The sequence below is a fragment of the Macaca thibetana genome, chromosome 8, assembly GCF_024542745.1.
Source record: "Macaca thibetana thibetana isolate TM-01 chromosome 8, ASM2454274v1, whole genome shotgun sequence".
In the NCBI taxonomy this organism is placed as follows: Eukaryota; Metazoa; Chordata; class Mammalia; order Primates; family Cercopithecidae; genus Macaca; species Macaca thibetana.
The window spans coordinates 26,897,209-26,919,395 of record NC_065585.1 but is presented as its reverse complement, the minus strand read 5'-3'; the positions used below and the strand labels follow the sequence as shown (position 1 = coordinate 26,919,395).

At 40.4% G+C, this 22,187-nt stretch overlaps 1 protein-coding gene across 3 annotated transcripts in view; it reads right to left on the bottom strand.

The window, feature by feature from the left end:
* SAMD12 (sterile alpha motif domain containing 12) overlaps nt 1-22,187 on the bottom strand; it is a 478,056-nt gene that overhangs the window by 59,890 nt on the left and 395,979 nt on the right. The gene's annotated exons all lie outside the window — the stretch shown is intronic.

The window sequence follows — 22,187 nt, the reverse complement described above, 5'->3', positions numbered from 1 at the left end:
GTATGCTTAATTAATTAATTAATATGTATGGGAGAGGTAAAAGATAAAAGAAGGACAAAGGAGGATTTATGTGGCCATAAAGCTAAACTTTGCTTCTACTTCATGGTTGGAGAAGTCATATGTATTCTCAGCAGCACTGGTCCCATATCTGCCACTCTCTGCCCCACAAGAGTTTGACGAAGGGAAGGGGGCGTGGGGAGAGGGAGTTTCCCACTGAGAGCATGATTAAGGAATCAACTCTCTGACTGCATGAAGATGAAGGTCAGAATCTCCAACGAGGCCGGACGTGGTGGCTCACATCTGTAATAACAGCACTTTGGGAGGCTGAGCCGGGTGGATCACGAGGTCAGGAGACAGAGACCATCCTGGCTGACATGGTGAAACCCTGTCTCTACTAAAAATACAAAAAACTAGCTGGATGTGGTGGAGGGCGCCTGTAGTCCCTGCTACTCGGGAGGCTGAGGCAGGAGAATGGCGTGAACCCAGGAGGCAGAGCTTGCAGTGAGCAGAGATAGCATCACTGCACTCCAGCCTGGGCAACACAGCGAGACTCCATCTAAAAAAAAAAAATAAAATAAAAATAAAAATTAATAAATAAATAAATAATAAAAGAATCTCCAACGAGATAGGTATCAGGATGGCAGAGAACTTGGGTTAAGTGTAATAAAACAGAGATGCATATATACTGGCTGGTAACTTCCCATTATCCTTAGTAAACTGGAAACCACAATAAGTCTGTGATGGTTAATTTCATGTGTGAACTTGATTGGGCCACTGGGGGTCCAGATATTTGGTTAAACATTATTCTGGGTTTGTCTATAAAGGTATTTGTAGATGAGATGAACATTTGAATTGGTAGACTTCGTAAAGCAGATAGCCCTCCCTAATGCAAGTGGACCCCATTCAATCCATCCAAGGCCTGAAGAGAATAGGCTGGGTAAGGGATAATTCACTCTTTCTGCCTGACTGCCATCTCCCGCCTTTGGACTCAGATTCAGACTGGAACTATACTATTGGCTCTCCTGGCTCTCCAGTTTGCAGATCTTGGGACTTCTCCACCTTCATAATTGAGTAAACCAATTCCTTATAATACATCTGTCTCTATATATGTTTATGCATCTTTTTTTTTTTTTGAGACGGAGTCTCTCTCTGTCGCCCAGGCTGGAGTGCAGTGGCTGGATATCAGCTCACTGCAAGCTCCGCCTCCTGGGTTTACGTCATTCTCCTGCCTCAGGCTCCCGAGTAGCTGGGACTATGGGCGTCCGCCACCTCCCCCGGCTAGTTTTTTTTTTGTATTTTTTAGTAGAGACGGGGTTTCACCATGTTAGCCAGGATGGTCTTGATCTCCTGACCTCGTGATCTGCCCGCCTCGGCCTCCCAAAGTGCTGGGATTACAGGCTTTAGCCACCGTGCCAGGCCTATGCATCTTATTAGTTCTTTTTATGAAGAACCTTGAGGAACAGAGCCTACAGACAACATAATGACCATAACACTCAGCACTATCATTCACCAAGTACTTCCTAGGTGCCTAGCATCATGCTAAGAACCTGTGTTCACTTTGCAGCAACCAAAGTAGGTAGGTACCATGACCTTTACTCCACAAGTGCAGAAAGCCAGACTTGGAGGGGTGAGTGATCCAACACAGGCTGTGGTCTTAGGCTAGGCTATGATCTTTGATCTGACTATGAAATATCAGGGGCTTGTTAATTCCAGAAATGTTAAGTGAGAAATACAAGGTCTCAAGGCCCCATGGCAACGTTTTTAGACGAATACCTAGATGAGATAGGAAGGCCTTGGCCTCCACCCTCACCCTCTCACCCCTTGGTGTTATTGTTTCTATTAAAATGTAACTGGCTCCTGACACTATCAGAGGAGTAGTTCTGCTGCCTGGCTTTGCAGTCCTCATTGCTTGGATGGTCACCTTTCTCTGGGGAGTTTTGAAGGGTTCTCGTGATGCGCGAAGGTCCCAACCAACACACACATTGAGAAAATGAGAGAAAAAGAATGCCCTTGGGTGCAAACTGTCTCTCTCCTTTTCCTCACCCCTGGGGGGAAAAAAAGGACATCGTATTTGCTCACTTACTGTTATTCTAGAAGTAAAGCTGCTAGTCTACTACACTATGAGCCTGAAAAACCTCTCAGAAACTGACTCTGAAACCTGGAGGTTAAATTAAATCTCTAGATTCCGAGGTTTAAGAACCCTGACATTTCGACCAGAGACTCTCAAACTTGACTGCCTCAAACTCATCTGAGGGAGCTTCTTAACATTTTTATTTTGTCCAACCTGTCTCCGTTTCGGATTCAGAATGTTCAGGGGAGGACTCGCAAACTCTGTTTAACCATAGCCTTGAGAATTCACTCGAAAGCAACTTGGCAAAAGTCCTTGAACACACCTACATCTTTCCCCCAGTACTTAAATAGTAGTTATTTGTCCTTCAGACAGAGAAAAGTGGTATATACCACAGGAAAATTTGGTTTATAGCCTTGTTTGTTTCATATAATAAAATACCACAAATCCTGGATATAATACAGTGCAGTGATCCAAATATTTAGAGTGAGGCAGACAGGAGAAGCTATTCAACCCATTCAAAGTCCTGGGAATACAGGCATGGTCCATCATTCCTAGATTGTTTACAGGTTTCTCATACATCAATCAAACAACATGTATTCTATTAAACACTAAAATATCCTGCACTGCCTTGGGGGCTTCAGGGGTTGAAGAGTCTCAAATCTGTATAATTACACATTACTATATTATTACATAGAGTCTGTATCATAATCTAGTAGAATCACTGATGTGCTATCTGTCTCTACATGAGTGTTTCTCAAACTTTACTGTGCTTAGAAATGCCCTGGAGAGCTTGGTAAAATGCTGTTTTCTGGGCACCAAATGAAAAGAATCTGATTCAGTAGATCTGGGAGAACCCCATGACTTTGAATTCATAATAATGTTGCAGGGACACTGATACTGCCAGTCTGAGGACCTCTCTTTAAGCACTACTGCTGTGAACCTTAAGTTCCTTCAGGCAAGAAGTATGTCTTATTCTTTTCTTTCTGTTGTGTGTTGTCTTATTCTTTTCTTTCTGTTGTGGGTGGTAGAATGTCTGGACTATTAAAGGTGCTCTTGAAATGTTTGTCAAATGAGTGAGTGAATGAATGAATGAATGTATGAAGAAAGTCACATGAATGAAATGAGCAGTTTTCAAGTATGGGCAGAATTTCCTGGGAGGCCGGGGTATTGTTCTCTAATGAGAACTGGTTTAGAAATTTCAGTATATGCAAGTATCTGAAACTCTATACATTCAGTGTGATCATTTAGGATATCTATTAACTCCAGTCTCTGGGGAAGATTTCCCCAGAAATATGGCAAGGCCTCACCCAGCTTTATAGCTCTCTTGAACAAGAAGCCTGGTGACAACAGTGGACTGTCATCTTGTACCACATGAATATGGGATGATGCATTTCTGGGAGAAGTATCATCAGGCCAGATGCTCTCAGCAGGGATGCATTTGTACAGCCAATTAGTCAGTGGTAACCTCAGTGATTCCATTTTTTTTTTTTTTTTTGCACTGGACAGAGGCAAGTATCTCAAGCCATTACATTCTGACAGCCAGCTAAAAGCCCATAGAACCTTCCAGAAGAAAACTCTGTCCACTGGCACAAACAACAGTGAATCTCACAAGACAGCATAAGAACATATTATTGAAGAATAATCTAAGATACCACTGAAATTTCCCTCCATCTCCACAATGTTAAACTGAGTGGCAGATTATACTCTGAGGGATTGTTTTCTAATTTCTCTCATTGCTTCTATACCCCATCTCTCTTAGTCACAGAGCACAGAGCCCTGTGCGTTTGTCAACTGTATGAATAAGTGAAGTTCCTTTCTTCTTCTTCTTTTTTAAAAAATTATCTTTTCTCCTCTTTGTCTTTTGCTTTAATCTTATTTTAATTTCAAGAGCTTCTCTGTTGACTGATCCAACAGATTCTTCATTGGAACAATGTTCTCTAAGATTTGCTACTTTAGATAGAATCTTTTTAAAAAATCTCCAGATCCTGCAGCTTTTCCAAGAGAAAAAGAAAAGCATACTTTTAAAGGAGAATACAAGGTCTGTCTAAACACTCCTTTTTTTGGTCACCTCTCAAGGAGACAGAAATATCTCTTTTGCAAACAAAGCTATGCAAGATAAAAATGTATTAATGACACTTTGGGAGGCTGAGGTAGTCGGATCACCTGAGGTCGGGAGTTCGAGACCAGCCTGACCAATATGGAGAAACCCCATCTCTACTAAAAATACAAAATTACTTGGGCATGGTAGTGCATGCCTGTAATTCCAGCTACTCAGGAGGCTGAGGCAGGAGACTCTCTTGAACCCGCGAGGCAGAAGTTGCGGTGAGCTGAGATTGTGCTATTGCACTCCAGCCTGGGCAACAAGAGCAAAACTGTCTCAAAAATGAAATAAAATAAAAATAAAGGATTAATGAATAATACTTATAACAGTGATGACATTTTATCCTAAGGAATCTTAGAGTAGAAGGTATCTTTAAACAATGCTTCTCAAATTTTAAGATGTATGTATGTATCACCTGGGTATCTTGTTAAAATGCAGATCACATAGTTCTACAAGTTGTCAGGTGATACCAGTGCTCCTGGTGTGTGGACCATACTTTGAGTAGGAAGGCAACTGAGTTCCTTAATCTATAGCAACACAGTCCAGTGGAACTATGTGCAATGATGGAAATGTTCTAGATCTGGTCTAACATGGCAGGCATTAGCCACATGTGGCTACTGAGCACTTGAAATGTAGCTGGTGCATGGAGGAAATTACTTTTAAATTTTATTTAATTTCAATTCGTATATCTTTAAGTGGTCATGTATGCCTGGTGGCTACCATATTTGACAGCACCACTCTGTAGTGGAGAAGAGAGAGACAGCGATATAGTTAAAAAAAAAAGTTAAGAGAGAAGAAACCTAAACAGCAAGGTGAAGCTCCAAATCCTCTCACCCATATTGTAAATATATTCTTGTTCTCACTCTCCTTCCTGCTGTATGCAGGGAGGGCTCAAGGCTTCCCCTCTGTTCTCCATCATGTTCCCAGAATCACTCTATATACAAAATAGTAATTAGAAAAGGCTTTATAAACATTCTGAAGTGCGGACAATTATCTCGTTTACATAAACCTCATTGAATTGGCAAAATCAAGCAAGAAATCTTATGAGAAATAGTTCCTTTGTTACGAGCTCTTTCCCTTTGGGTCATATCAGGGCAGGATTCTGAAGACAGGCTCCAAGGTTATTATATTGTGGGTTCTTGCCCTTTGGCCTGGAACACAGAGGGAAATGCAAACATTTCTGGAATGTCTGGACATTCCAGAAAAGTTTAAAAGAAAAAACAGCTCAAGTTGAGTTCCCCCAAATGAGAAAGTGCTGAGGGTGGTGATGGGGTAGGGCTTGGTTTTGTATGAACTACAGCTGTCAGCTCTCAGCAGGTTAAAATCTATATTGCAGTTAGTGAGGTTTGGAGATCTTCCCTGGGTTGGTGAGTACTAATTTCCATCGAGGAAAGAGTTATGAGATGTCTTAATGATAAAAGATAATTTCTCTGTGTGGGCAGAGCCACAAAGCATGTTGCTATAAAACTGTGAATTGGGCTATTTCTTTTGTGTACACACTTTCCCCTTAAAGAATCCACTTGGCATAAGTAATGAACCTGCTTGGGGACCCTTGTGATTAACTGCTTGAACTGGCTGGTGGCCATCAGCAGGATCCTGCAATTTACCAGGTTCTACACAGAATTATGAAACTGAAGGTTTAATGAGATTTTAGGTAATAGAGCCCAGATGTCCAAGACTACGATGTTTGAAATTACACTGCTTACAAGGCTGTGGGGCTTAAACCTTATTTCTTTCTTTCTTAGTTGATTTTCTTATTCCCATCTTTATGTAATCTTGGACCAGTCAAATAAGGTCTTCACCTTGACATACTGTATCTAGAGAAGCTATTCACAAACACACACCTGTGGCCAATACCTTGGAGAACCCAGAAAGCCAACACCCCCCTACCTTTCAGCCCAACCTCTTGGGATCACCCCTCAGCCAAGGATATGGTAATTACCAAACCTCTCAGCCAAGGATATGGTAATTAACAGTCCTACCACCACCTTGCTGCTATGCAGCACTGAACTTCCAGATTGCTTTCACACATTTAATTGCATTTTATTTTGTCAGGGTCCAGGAGAAATGGGCTGGGACAGGTATTATCTCTATTTGGATGAGGAAACCAAGGTACACAGAAGACAAGGGATAATAATAGCTAACATTTGTGAAACCCTCATGTGCCAAGAAGTACTGTTCCCTGGGGTTTATGTGCATTATTACTTTTAAGCCTCATAACAGCTTTGAAGTTGATATGATTATCAGTCCCACTTTGAAATGGGAGAACTAGAGCACAAAGAGGTTGGGTCACACCACTAAGAACTGATGGAGCCAGGATGAAACCTGCTGTGGCTCGTAGTTATATGCACTTCCACCTCCCTAAGGAAGTGTCGTCTGCATCACAGCCAAGACCTAGAATCATTGTTGTTAAAGCAGGATTCTTTGTACATCATTTGCAAGGAGGAAGACAAATCCCAGGTACATTTTCTAATGAGAAGCTACCTATACCATTTTCCCCTGCTCTCCTCCAGAGCAGTACAGCCTGGAGAGGGATTCTATTTATTGTTGTCTCATTTGAAAAGAAAAAAAGAAAAAAGAAAAACACTTGACCTAATATTCCAGGACATTCACGATGGCAACCTCAACCTCTCCTTCCATCCTTATCCACAATGCATTCCAGACACAGTAACTGATTAAATTTGTCCTACCTGGCCCTACCCTTGTTTACATGGTCTCTACTTCTTTCCTCATCCTCCTGCCCAAATTCTACCCCTTTCTGTAAGAGTGAGTGCTACTGGCACCGGCTACTCCTGAAAGAAGGTCTCACATATTCTCTCAAAGCCTATCTTTCCCTGCTCTGAACCTCCATATGATTTTGTTGAATGAATGGATGAACAAACGGAATAACCACCATCTCCTGATTGCCATCCTAGGCACTGTGCTAAACATCAGGGATATAAAAATGAATAACAAATAACTCCTGCCCTCGCCTTCAGAAAGCTCCCAGTCTAATGAGAGATTCGCACACAGAAAAACCACTACTGCACGATGTCCTGCATGCTATTATAGAAGGGCAAGATTCCAGGGGAGCAGAAGGGAGCGGGAGGAGCTCTCCTTGCTGTTTACAGATATGGCTGGGAATTCTGCCCAAGCCTTATCCCCCCTTCTAGTTATGGAAACTTCACGTGGGAAGGGATTGTGTTTTATGCATCTTTGCACAACTCCCAAGTAATCAGCATAGTCTCCTAAACTAAACAAATGCTAAGATAAATAATGAAGGACTGTATTAGAAGTGATGGAATCTCCCTCATTATGGTAGGGGCAGTCTACAAGCCTCTCCTCTCATCTTTGCAGTGGAAATAAAGAAGAGGAAAGCAGGCCCTTGCTGCTGTCCACAGTGGCCCTCCAATGGAGCTGGCCCAGAAAGGGAGAGAAGGAGGAAGCGCCTGGCATTTCCTTAGGGTGAGTGAATAGCAATGACCTAAACCACAGCTTTCTTTTGCAAGGGGCCAGGAAATGTTTAATGTCCTGCTTTAAAATAACAATTTGGGCAAGTCTTCCTCAAACCTACTTCTGTTCTGAAGAGTTGGAAAATATTTCTTATTTTAAATTATTTCCATTTCAGAGCAGTGATTCTGATTCTATAAAATTATGAGGCCCTTATAAAACGGTCTACATGTAAGCTGGCTTTTTTTTTTTTTTTTTAATTTGCTATTCTTCTGAACAGGATTGCGAGGGAGTCCTGGGCAGTGGCCCAGCCCCATGAAAAGCTTTCCCTCCAGACGGTTAGCGTGTGGTTTGGGGGGACTACAACAGCACTTCATTCATATTTTTGAAGTTCGCTGGAGACAGGAGGTGGAATGGCTGTCACTACACAACATTCATATCTTTCCAGAACCACCAACCTGTGTTGCCCTACCATTTTAAGGAACCAGTGTGGGATCAGGAAGATAACAAATTCTTCCATTTGGCAGCTTTGAGACTGGTCAAGTTGTTTAAGTTCTATGAGCCATCTGAACCATAGCTTCTTCATGTATAAAAGGAGAAGATTTGTGTGTTTGTTGCAGATTTTTTTTTTTTTAATTTGGTGAGAACTACTATATTTCATCAAATCCGAGATATATTTTTTTTCAAAAAACTTTAGAGATGGAGGTCTCACTAAGTGGCCCAGAATGGAGTGCAGTGGCCCTTTGTAGGCAAGATCATAGTGTACTATATTCCCAAACTCCTGGGCTCAAGTGATCCTCCTGCCTCAGCCTCCTGAGTAGCTGGGACTACAGGTGTGTGCCACCATGTCTGACCCAAAGTACATTTTTAAAAAATGTGCCACTGAGAAAGAAGGAAAGAAAAATGCTGGTTAAACTATGATACAATGCTTTTTACAGTCCTGCATCAGGCATAATTATTAGCCTTTTATAGCTTAGAGATTTCTTTAATCTGTTCTAAGGAACTTGACAATGTCTGTGCCTTCTGGTATAAACTTCATGTGTGATAAGTAATCATTTTGGATGTATCTCCATAATAAAACACAACACACCTTTATCTACTTGTAATATCTTTCTCTCTTAGTGCAAAGCTCAGTTCGCTGCTTTGCAAAAATATAGGAAGTTGTAATTATACCTCCAATGTCAAAAGTTTGCCTCACTAATAGCACTGTTCCTTTGACTTTTGGCATACAAGACACATTTTTCCTTCAATGCCAAATTATAGTATAATATTTCTGAAGATGTTTTTCAATAGTGATTAAACTCAACAGGTGAACTTGAGTGAAGTAATGAAAATATGCACAATCACAGATCACTTATATGTGCATGACTGCCATGTGACCTACAGTGATTATAAGACTTCCTAGATTGTAAGAGGTACAATTCAGAAATGTTAAAATATGAGACAAGTTGGATCTCAGATGCAATGTAATATGGTAAATGAAAGAGCATATATCATGGATCTTGTATCCTGCAGATGCCTAACAAACCTCAAATCTCTTCCCTTTTAATAAAGAATGAGAATACAATGAAGCATAAAAGGGTGGAGGGAGACTGGACCTCATCTTTTGGCAAAGATATAAAATACTGAATTTAAATCTGAATCTTGTTGGGTAAAATTTATATTACAGGAAATAAAAAACCATCAATGATCTCCATATCCTATGTCAGATGGCTGCAAATATTTTGTCATAGCCTTTCTCCCTACCTCTCATTGAGAGATGGGGTCTTTTTCCCCCTCCTGCTTCCTTGAATCTGGGACAGGCCTGAGACTTCTTGGACCAACAGCATATGATAGAAATTTCTTTGTGCTCGTTCTGAGCTTAATCTTTAGGACTGGAAACTTCTGTTTCTTCTTCCTTTGAACCCAGTTGCCATGCTGTGAATAAGCCATGAAGCTACACAGAGAGGCCCACATGGAGGGGAACTGAGGTTATTCCAAATATCAGCTGCCACCGCAGCTGAACAAGCAGCCAAATGCCTGTGCTAACATGCTAGCCATTTCAGTGAAACATCTTGGATGTGGATCTTCAGTCCCCAATGATAGTATGAACAGAAAAAAAATAAGAGGTCCCTGCTAAGCCTTGCCCAAATTGCAAAATCATGAGCAAATAATAATTGTTGTTTTGAGCCTCTCCAGTATGGGGTGGCTTGCCATGCAGCAGATCATCAAAATTCACTCCCTTGTTAATTTTCACAGATGCTCTGAGCAAGACTTGTTCTAGAATCTCAAAGAGCAGAACCTGGAAGACAGCCTAGATCTGCTGACTCCTGAATTGAAACTCTTGCATAATTATTCTACACACTGAAGTTATTAAGGGCTAAGCAAGGCTTATGGAGCTCCTAAAGTCTTATTCCTTAGCCCTCATAGGACTATATCATGAGATGAGTCTAGGTCAATTCTGGTGGTTTCAGGAAAGCTAGAGAATTAAAAAAACATTCAAGAGAAAAAAAGTTTCAGCATAGCACACCCACCTATTGACCACACCCCAACTCCCCATAAACACACAAGGTCTTGTACCCTACTTGGAAACTGAGAGTAGAGTTCATGAGTTTGATGCAAATATATTTGTGATACTGTCAAGCTTTGTTAGATATCTATTGGTGTTCTCAAGGAATAATATCATAGTGGAAACAAGCAAGAATCACTGTGGATTGATTGATCTCAGTCATAGGTTATTCAGGATGGCATCTGAAGAAGAAACAGAATATCTTGTCAATGGAATAAAATACAGGGACTAGAATCGATCCTTTTCTTCTGAGAGGAAGGCTCCATATGGAGGCACAAATCTATCTGGTTAACTACAATGTCACTTTAGACAGACACCAAGTGTATTTCACACTGTTGTTCACCTTCTATGTCAGGATGCCAAGACCTTTTGTTTCAACATGCAGCAGCCTGCATGCCCAGGTTATGGTTTCTGCAGCACATTAGCTGATGGTCATAGTATGTGCCCTTGGTAGTGTTATCTACACCAAAACAGGCAACAGTGTGAAGCTTTTCTTCTTGTAGTGCAATGTTCAGCTGAAGAGGCTTAAGGAAATATATCCATGTCCTCTTTGTCTCAAGAAAATTCCTAATATCACTGAAGAGGGAAGCATTCTCATAGGCATGTATGCAAGATGCTATTTACTGTGGGTATAGATGTTAGAAACTCAGTGTTTAATTTAATTTGGAAATCAGAAGGTAGGGGAAAGTCATTTAAGTTAACTTAGTGTTGAATTCAATACAAATAACTGTTGTTATCTCTGCTCTAAAGAAATTGTAATTCTTTCCCAGGACTTGCTGACTGATGACAAAGCTCTTGCTTTCTACAGAAATCAGGGGCTTAGGAGAGGGTAGCGCATGGATGTAACAAATTAGAAAGGAGAATAAAGTGCAGTGGCACAATGGCTGGAGGTGAAGGCAGAGGTTAGATAGGACCAATCCTCAGACCGAAGGTTAAACAAGGGGGCCAGGCTGCTACTGCAGTTGTTACATGTTAGGAGAATTTATTTGCAGCACTATTTAAAAATCTGAATAAGAATATTTAAGCTAGAGGAATATAGACATGAAAAAAATCTATTATTTTCTTTATAAATCAAGTTAAGGACAAATCCCTCTATTTCAAAAGTCAGGCTCTGGCAATTTTAATAATCTAAAACAAGTATTGGCAAACTATAGCCCCTGTAGGACAAATCCAGCTCACTCTTGTTTCTGAAAATAAAGTTTTATTGGATCACAGCCACACCCATTTGTTTATGTATTGTCTTACGGCTGCTTTCAAAACAACAGAAGAGCTGAGCAGTTATAGAGATCATATAACTCACAAACTCCAAAATATTTACCATCTGGTTATTTACAAAAACATTTGCCAACCCCTATAAAATAAATGTAATATCAAAAATAAATCTAAATATTAGTGAAAAAACTTTGAGAAGTTTATTATGCATTGCAAGAAAAATAGCTGTCATTGAGTGCTTTCTACTCCAGAGATCTACATTTTAATCTTCACTCAGAACAAGTTCTATGAAGTAAGTAGCAGCATAGAAGCAGCTAAGACCTACAGATAATATCAATTACCAGTAGTTGGTAGAGAAGTGAAGAAACAGAAAAAACACAACATTACAACAGTCTAGGGCTATTTAGGGTAGGGATATGTGTATCACAGCATAATAAATAACTGATGCACATAATGATTGATTTTGAAAATCTAGGTGCTTAAAACAGTAAGTTTCAGAAATCTGGAAAACTCTTAAGTAGTGAAGCTTATTCTCAACATTTCTTGACAAAGAAAATGTTAGCCATGTATGAATGTGGTGTGAGATTTCAGGAAACTGCTAATGTGACTTTGTGTGCATAACACGTTTCTGAAAATATTCATTCCCTATATCCACCCTCTATATCAGCTTTTCCTTGCCAGTCCCTGGTCTCTGCATTCATTGTTTAGGCCCTTGTGGTATCTTCATCTAGTCTCTAACTTTTCTTTTTTTTTTTTTGAGATGGAGTCTCGCTCTGTCACCAGGCTGAAGTGCAGCGGTATGATCTCGGCTCACTGCAATCTCTGCCTCCTAGGTTCAAGTGATTCTTTTGCCTCAGCCTCCCAAGTAGCTGGGACAGCAGGCACGCACCACTACGCCCAGCTAATTTTTGCATTTTTTGTAGAGAGAGGGTTTCACCATGTTGGCCAAGATGGTCTCGATCTCTTGACCTTGTGGTCTGTCCACCTCGGCCTTCCAAAGTGCTGGGATTACAGGCGTAAGCCACCGCGCCCGGCCCTGGTCTCTAACTTTCTACTTTCTGCTCCCATCTATTCAAAACACGTTTACCGATCAGTATCCCTACAAAACCTCTCTTGCTCATTAGCACATACCAAATGAATATCAGTATGGGTGACGGATTGTGCTAGATTCTGAGGAAGATTCAGAACTGGGTAAGGGAGTTTTTGTCCACAGAGTGCTTAAAATATTCGGAAGAAAAGACAGTATCTTTACAGAAAAATAATTAACAGTGTAAGGTATCTGTTGATTCAGAAGAAAAAAAAAAGGTTTACTAGATTTTATAAAGGGAGTGATTGCTATTGCATGAACTGGTTCTGGAGAGGGTGGAATTTGAATCAGGCCTTGAAAGAGAGGAGGAAAAAAGGAGAAAGAGTATTTTAGAAAGTTAGTGATGCCCATCTGTATTCAAAAACCTCCTGTGGCTCCACATTTCTTAGAGGATAAATTCAATTTTACAAGGCTAAGTCCAAGGATCTCCATAATCTCCATCTGCACCCTCCATAATGCGCTTCACAAATCAGCTCTCCCCTGATTTTCCTTAGTGCCTTATTGACTCTGATTTCTGGGTGTGCTGTTCCTAGTACTTAGAAAAGCTTTCTGTCCTCTGTGCTAATCCCAATCCTGCCTGTTATTTAAGGTCCAAATTCTCCATGGTGCCTCACCATGGGCCTCTCTATTCCAGTGCTTGGTCACATGTGGTCCTACTGCACCTGACTAGCATGCAGCTCACACCAAATATAGCTCACAGCCCAAGTTCTGCAACACCCAAGTTGGTCTGTACTCAAGAAGACAAGTACACTGATTACAGCCTTGGATATTAAATTGCTACGAGGGCTTAAACTCTTATTATCAAGTTATTTATTTATCCATTGCGGATAATAAACAATTCACATCATGGTACTGGTGCTCAGATCATACTTTATTATTATTTTCCATTTTTATTTTTAATCAACAAATAATTGTATATATTTATGGGAATACAATGTAATATTTTGATATATGTATAATGGTGGGATGAGTAAATCAAGCTAATTAACATATCCATCACCTTACACATTTTTTGTGTGTGTTAAGAACATTTAAAATCTATTCTTTTATACATTTTGGATATGCAACCATCTATTATTAACTCTAATCACTATGCTGTGCAATAGATTTCAAAAACTTATTCCTCTTAACTTTATATCCTTTGACCAACATCTCCCCACTCCCACCCCTGCCATCCCCAGCCCCTAGCAACCACCATTCTACTCTCTGCTATGAGTTCAACATTTTTAGATTCCACTTACAAGCAAGAACATGTGGTATTTGTCTTTCAGTGCCTGGCTTATTTCACTTAGCATAATGTACTCCAGGTTCATCCTTGTTGTTGCAAATGACAGTGTCTCCTTTTTTGTGGCTCAGTAGTATCCCATTGTGTATATATACCACATTTTAAAAACCAATTTTCCCATTGGTGGACACTTAGCTTGATTCCATATCTTGTCAGCCCACACTGTAAATAGTGTTATTCTAGTTGACCTTCATCTCCTCTTTCCATGAATCCTAAAGCACTTACTGTCTATTTTAGGGGCTGAAAACTGGTGGTCAGTAGGCCAAATCTGAATAATTACCAACATTTGATAATTGGGAGATTTATAGTTCTCTGAAAAATTGGTAGTTGTAACATCATTGTCTCACATTCTCTAAAGCGACAATAGGCTGGAGCTGAGCAAAGCTGCCCCTTTAGATGTGGCATGAACTGTCTGGGTCTCCACTGCCCCCAACACCCTTTCTACTGTTCACAGGCCAGCTCACCTCACTTCACTCTTTTTTTATGTTTGCCTGAACGTTGTAGGCATCTGTGTTGCCCATACACGTCTATGACGTGCATTTTGCCACTGTAGTTATATTATTATATACTAGAATTGCTTGCTGGGTGGTTTGTCTTGTGTTCACATCTAGATGCAAATTCCTACAGAGGAGAGACTGTACCCTGTGTGATTTCCTGGTTTATTTCAGTAGACAGCACAGAGCTATATCAACAATTATCAAATGCTTGATAAATACCTTTTAAATAATGGAATGAACAAATGATCTATTCCATCTAGGTTATAAATCTAAAGTACAAATCCTAAATCAAACATACGAGGTAATTTTATGAACACACTTGGGTGGATTAAAGGCAGCTACAAATTCTTTCATATCATGTCCCAGTGAGAGATGGAGGTCTATTATCCCTCCCTTTGAGTGGAGGTTGGCCTCTGACTGCTTTGACCAGGAGAATGAGGGAATGATGCTATGCCAGTTCTCGGCCTGGCCTGTCAGAAAATTGTCAGCTAGGATTTGATCTGTTGAGAAGCCTTACTGCCCTTCTGGAAAGACCACATGGAGACATCCTGACAATACATGGAGATGGGGAGAGCCCAGCTGAGCCAAGTCTTCCAGCCATCCCTGCCAAGGCAACAGGAATGTGAGTAGAGTTTTTTTGGACCAGCCCTGACACCAGCTTAATATCACATAGGAGCCACAGGCAATGCCATGTGAAGCTGGAGAGTTGCTTAGCCGAGCTCTGCCCTAACGTGCAACTCTCAACATTGTGAGATATAATAAAACAGTTGTTATGTTAAGCCACTAAGTTTTTGAGGGAGTTCATTACACAGTAATGAATGAGACAGAATTCATCCCTGAGTTTCCACTGTTTACCCAAATGATATCCTTATTATCAACATTCAAGTACTTATTACTCTTGTTAAAGCTATGGCTTACATTGAAAATGGTAACGCTCACCTGGAGTTCTGGATAAATGGTTGAGGCTGCTCTTGAATGGTGGGACCAACCTGGGAGTCCTGCGTCTCGGACTGAAACACAGTCTGCTGGGTTATTCGTTTACTATATACTTTACAAAGATATATCTATCCACTATTTAAATCTACATAAATAATCTGGCCATGATTCTGTATTTCATGACTTCTGTGACTGTTAGGTTGTAGAATAGGAAATGTGATCATCTCTAAGAAATGATCATTTCAGTTGCCAGATCCTAGGAATCTATAGGCTCTTAAGAAGTGTACATTCTAAGTAACAGCTTACCTCCTTCCCAAGAATTTAGTTAATCACTACATTTTTCTTCTACCATTCCTATCATGTTATAAAATCAGTTTCTCAAAAGCTGTTCTCACTATTCTCATGTGTTTCGCAATTTCTTGTTACAAACCCCAGGAGCTAGTTGCTAAAAATCATGATTCAAGCCACTTTAGCAGAGAAACAAGATCTAGACTTGGCCAAGCTTGGAAAGGCAATGGAAACAGACTTGACAGTTGCTTCATTAATTCCTGATGCTTTACAAACATTAAAAACAAAAACAAAAATAAAAAAACAAACACATCAAATCTTTCCCAAAGAACACATTTTCCATATTTTGATACGGTCACTTTGTAATCATTGAACCAGTGATTATGCAAATATGCAAAACCTGTCCTTGTGCCAACGGCCTGAGAGATTTAAAAAGCAGGAGGGGTGGGGGACATATTGTGCATTGAGCTGAGAAGACCTGTGGTGGAATACGAAGATAGGAAGGTCTCTGGAATTATTTTCATATGATTTCTAAAAAAAAAAAAAAGGTAACTAAAGGGAAAACGTCTTGACGTTCAATTAGGATGAAAGGAGTGCCTATGAGAAATCAGAGACTCATAGTGAAAAGAAATAAGGGATCAAAATATTTTTGTCTCATCTATTATGTATTTATGGTCTGGCTCTATGCAATAAAATAAATATAAATTCAAACTTCTATTAATTAAAATGATTTCTCCCCAAAAGTGGTTCAAAATCTGGGGGATGGGGGTGGGGTGAATGGAAAAAGTAAGTAATTAGATTACAATGGGAGAAGTGCTACGTTAGTAGTGTGGAAAACGCGTTGGAAACCGTGAAGAATAATTAATCACATCCAGAGAGTGAGTGGGAGGGGTCATTTCAGCTCAGCCTGAAGTGTGAGTAGGCTATTTCCTTGTATTGCTAGAGGGACTGCATTTCTGGAAGAGAGTTTTGCTTAAGCCAAGATGTGGAAAAATGAAAGAACAGATCTGTTTCTGGAATGGTAAGAAGTAAAACAAACACACAAACAAAAAGGATTACATGTGGCTTAGTCATAGGATGAGTTAATTGAGTGAGGGGTGGGAGAGAAATGGGGTTGTAGTGGCTTGCAACCTAATCTAGTGTTTGGAGCCATATCATGAAGAGACATGTATACCAGGCTAATGGGTTTGGATTTTATCATGCAGGCAGTGGGCATTTAGGAAAGTTTTATAGCAGAGGGTGTGCCATGGTCATACTTATGGTTTAGAAATCTTAGTCCATACTGGTTCTGAAGGTAGGGGATTATATGGCTTGCCTTGTGGCAATTGTCAGAGCTGCCGTTTTTACATTTGTTGGAGTGATTATTTGATTACTACTTGAGACCAGAGCACCATGAAAATAAGATCCATGTTTTGCTTTTTGCTCAGAACAGTCTCCCTCGCACCAAGCACAGTTCCTGGAGCAGAGAAGAGCTTCATTGATGATTTGGTGAATGAGTTAAACTACTGAATATTCATGTGGACCATGTAAGTGGTAATGAAGGCCCAAATCATGGCAGTACCAGTGACAACAATTAAGAGGGAAGACATTTTTGTTTGACATCTAAAAAAGAAAATCCTGGGTTGACTCTAAGACATGTGGCAGGAGAAACGACAGAAGGACCTCAAGGTTCTAAAGTAGGTAATTAAGGGAAGGGCAGTTATTAAATCAGCAGGGAAAGCAAGAGGAGGAGGACTGGGTTTTCTTCAAGAGCAGAAGATAAAGATTTGGTGCCAGATATGTGTTATAGATGCCTGCAGGACATCCATGTGGGCAGGAGACAGAATGTCATAGCAGAAAGAACAAAGCGGCAGAGGACCTTGGATTTGGGCTTTGTCATTTACCAGCTATGTGACCTAGAGTGTCATGAACCTCTGGGAAGTCAGATTTCTAATTTAGAAGTGGAAATAAGAACCTCTGCCATAATTATGTCAGGATGATTTTATAATAATCTAAAATTTCAAAATGTGTGAGGAAGTGCTTTTTATTTTTATTTTATTTTTTTGAGACGGAGTTTTGCTCCTGTTGCCCAGGCTGGAGTGCAATGCTTCAATCTCAGCTTGCTGTAACCTCCACCTCTAGGGTTCAAGTGATTCTCCTGTCTCAGCCTCCCGAGTAGCTGGGATTACAGGCGTGCACCACCATGCCAGGCTAATTTTGTATTTTTAATAGAGACGGGGTTTCACCATATTGGACAGGCTGGTTTCGAACTCCTGACCTCAAGTGATCCACCCACCTCAGCCTCCCAAAATCCTGGAATTACAGGTGTGAGCCATGGCTCCCGGCCAAGGAAGTGCATTTTAAAGTGCACAGAGCTCTTGGTGGACTCCCAGTTATGATCATCATCACTGCACTGAATGTGATGCATCCCTCAACAGAGCGTGGGACAGGTCAAATCCAGATCACAAGTTTAATGCACAGGGGCCATCTGACTTGTTAAAACTACAGGTAAGTCCCCACGAGTAAGTCTCGAGGCCAACAGCCTCGAGAATACGTATGACAGCAGAGTAGACTACACTTACCATCAGAAGTAGAAAAATCTCTCTACCTAAGTCTTCTACTAAGAGTGATATATTCCAACTTAAGCAGAATGAGAGATATTAATATGAGGGTTAGGAGGTATGCTCTGTTGCTGGTGATGTAAAAACAACTTATGCTCAAAAAAATATCTTCTCTTGACAGCCTCTGGAGTGTTCTTTTCTGAAAGCCAAACACAAACTCTTTTATCTTAATACACTGTTACTTCTAGAATTGTCACTTTCTTTTTCAGCTTTCATCCAAGACTTGCCTCCTATACATTAGGCCCACGGATTCAATGTCTCTTTCAAAGTCACACTAAGTCACTCCCATGCTATCTCCTGTAGCTTCTGGGTTTTCCCTAGAAGATACTGACTCACTGAGCAACCATGAGCCAAAAACATCTTAGCATTTTGACATTTGGTCAGTTCTAAGGTTCTGTAGGAGTCTGGTGGATAGAAACAGAAAACTTCAGATGATTGATTTCAATATTTCTAAAACCAGTCACCACACTGACCCTGCCCTGATAGGGAGGTAGACATTTTGGAGACGATCTTCTGTTAGAGACTGGCTCCTGTCCTCAAAATGAGCCTTAAGCAAGGATTCCTTGTGGGATGGAAAAGTTGAGTTTCTGAGAACAATCAATAGGGCTATATCTTTTGCCCATCTCAAGTTCTTTGATGTAATATAAAAGCAATAATGTGCCTGAGAATGAACTCATAAACAGTTATTCATTTTAAAGCATAATAAAAGTAGGGCAAGATAGTGTTGGGATTTAGGCAAAGAATTGGGCTGGCAGTTAGGAGATCTTGTTTTACTTGCAAAGCTGCTCATGGTGTCATCTTTAGTAAGTCACCAGGTGGCTCTTGGCCTCAGTTTTTCCACCAGTGAAACACAGAGTGGCATGGGACCATCAATAAACAAGTAAGGGTAACAATTGCAATATATGTGCAATTGACATGTCAGGCTCTATTCTTGAGCTTGGGATAGATCCATGAATAGAACAGAAAAAAGTAATTCTTGTGTTCATAGAACTCAGATTCTAGTGAGGGAAGAGACAATAAACAAAACACACAATAAATAAGGAAATTGTACGTTGGAAGTTGATAGGTGCTGTGGTAAGACACACAGAACAGGTAAAGTGGATTTGGATCATGAGAGTGGCTGAGGACTACATTGGTTGCAGGCTTTGGAGAGGTCTGGGTTCTAACTTTGACTAGTGGCTCCTTTCCCTCATTACAATAAAATAATAGTACCCTCAGGTCACATAGGAATTGTAAGGGTTCAATGAAGTAACGAAAGAAAATCCACTTAGCATGCAAATATTACCATTATTATCCTTATTTTCTAATTCCAAATACCTTGACTCCAAAATCATGAATCTCAAATAACGAATACTGGAATGGCAAAGGACAATTTTATTTTAATATCACAAAGAAAACTAAAGATGTAGTTTTTGTCACATGGTTCGTTTAAAGATGGGGCCAATTACGTGAACAACAGTGATGTTTGCTGAAGCAGGAGTACCTAGACATCCACAGGCTGTATTTTTAGTTCAAGGATTTACAAAAATGAAAGAAAAGAAAACAAATAAAAGGGATTTATAAATTTTAAAACAAAGCTTTTACATTTTATATATTTCAAGAAGCTTCCAGAGGCTGGCTTTTGGAGAATGAAGCACCTGAACAATAATCAGAAAAGGCAAAATTGCCTCCTCAGGATATTGACATTAACAGATGTGATTTTTTCTTTTTCATGCCAGGAACAGAGCGCTTCTGGCAGAGGTGTGAATTTCAGTGCATCACTTGCAGAATTGCTGACCTCTGTGGGAAATGTTTAAGTCCTTTGATGTAACTTATTGTTGAGCAAACAGTATTTCTGGCACTAAAAACGTTTTGGGTTTATATCTGTTTCCATCAATCTTTATTCAATGACATTATCATTGCTCACCTATTACGATATTTCTCAACTGGGAATTCATGAAAAGGGCAAAGAGTTGGAGAGAGTGTTTATTGAAATGACCAAAAGCTTTTGTTGCATCCTCTCCTGCCCTATGCTTATAGAGGTCATAAAATCACTCATGGGACAAGACTTTTTTATTACAAAGTAGTAAAAGTAGTTCTCCCTAGACTTATTCCTGTATTAAATGCTACACATCTTGAAGTTGGTACTACCAAAAAACTATGCCCCATTCATTCATTCACTTACTCCTCCTATGTTGAAAGTTTGTTATGTGCCAGGTGCAGTGCTATTTAGGCACAGGTGTAAAAAAGCTTACAACTCCAAGGAGAGCCTTCTGCCTCTGAATACAATGCTGTTGTCTGGAACCTAAAAAAAAAGGCCACTCCATTAAGTTTGCAGAGGACATGGCCTCACTTCCCAAATGCTGCCAGCAAAGTTGTGCTGCAGGGCTTTCGGAGGCTGGCTCCTAGAAAGGATCTGAGAGTGATCTGCAAAGGGGTGAGCTCTGTACCATGCTGGGGGCAGCAGGATCATTAAGTTCCCAACTGTTTGCAGGGGAATAGGGTTAATGGGCCAGAACCTTTCTGGAGCTTAGCGTTCAGGAGTTCAACTAAGTCCCCAAAAGAGCATGTTAAGCAATTTAGGGAAGTTGATTCCAACTCAGCAAAACTTTATCAAGGGTCTTCTAAAGAGCAAGTTGGGATCAGAAGTGAAAAGGTGAGGATAAAACGGTCCCCCTATTCAAAGAGCTTACAGTCCAATTCATACACAGGGACAGACCAAGCACAGTGAGGATACTCAGCGTATGACCTTGAGCTTACAAAATCATCCAAGTAACTCTCCAAGGACAGATAATGAGATTGAGGTTCAGAGATGGGAAGTAACTTGTCTAAGAATTACACCTGGTTCAGTCTCCAGAGCAGCTTCAATCACCTCCTCCGGCTCTGTAGGAAGTGAGTCTCAAGATACAGAGCTGACTCAGCTAGACTTTCTGGGTCACAGAGCTACATATGCACACAGTAGGAAGACAAAAGAACTCAGGCACATTGAGCGCTTACTCTGTGTCAGGCACTGTCCAAAGTGCTGGTGCATACTAAGTGTTTTATATTTATTTTATCATTTAATCCTCACAAACCATTTGTATACGAGGTACCAACGTTGTCCCCATTTAACACATGAGGACATGGAGGAATGAGGAAGCTAAATTGCTAGCAAGAAGTCATACACTCAATAACTCAGGATTAAAATTCTCACCATCTGGAGACTACACTACTCATATTACACTATTGCCTGGGACAAGATACTTCTTTCTGTGGAGTATTGAAGCCTCATACCAAACACATATTTCAGCAATGAAATTTCTAGCAGAACATGGATAAGTAATTATGGTGTTAGTTCTAGACCAAAAGCATCAGATGGGTCCTATCTTTATCAGAAAGTCAGGAAAATCCTCCTTTCATAGCAAGCTGGCTTCTCATATATTTCTTTAAAACTCACCCTGAAAGAACTTCTGTCCATCTGTCTATCTGACCATCCATCCATCCATCCATCCATCCATCCATCCATCCATCCATTTGTCCAACTATTCAACAAACATTTATGGAGGATCCCCTATATGCTGTGCGCTTTGTAAGAAGCCGGGAATACAAAGATAAGTATATACATATTCCTGCCCTGGAGAAAGTCATGATGAGGAGAGAGTATTGTAAAGAAAAAATAATTAGAATCCAGTAAGCTCTGTGTAGCAACTGAGATAGGAGCAAATTTCCATGGGTGCACAGAGAAGGTATTAAGGCAGCTTGGGGGAGTCAAGAATTTCCAGAGGGGCCATCTGGCTAGGATGAGAGCTGCTTAGAAGAACATGGTAGCTTTGGATGTGTGTGTGTGGAAAACTGAGGAACAGTGAGAGGGTGCATGAGTAGAACATTCCATAAACCTTTGATAGCATCAGATGTGGTGGACACTGGACCAGGAATTAGAGGACATAGGCTTTCAGGGCTACTATTTGACCCAGCAGTCCAATTACTGGGTATATACCCAGAAGACTATAGATAATTCTGCCATAGAGACACATTCACGTGAATGTTCACTGCAGCGCAATTCACAATAGCAAAGACATGGAATCAACCTAAATGCCCATCAGTGGTAGGCTGGGTAAAGAATATGTGGTACATACACACCATGAAATACTATGCAGTCATAAAACAGAATGAGA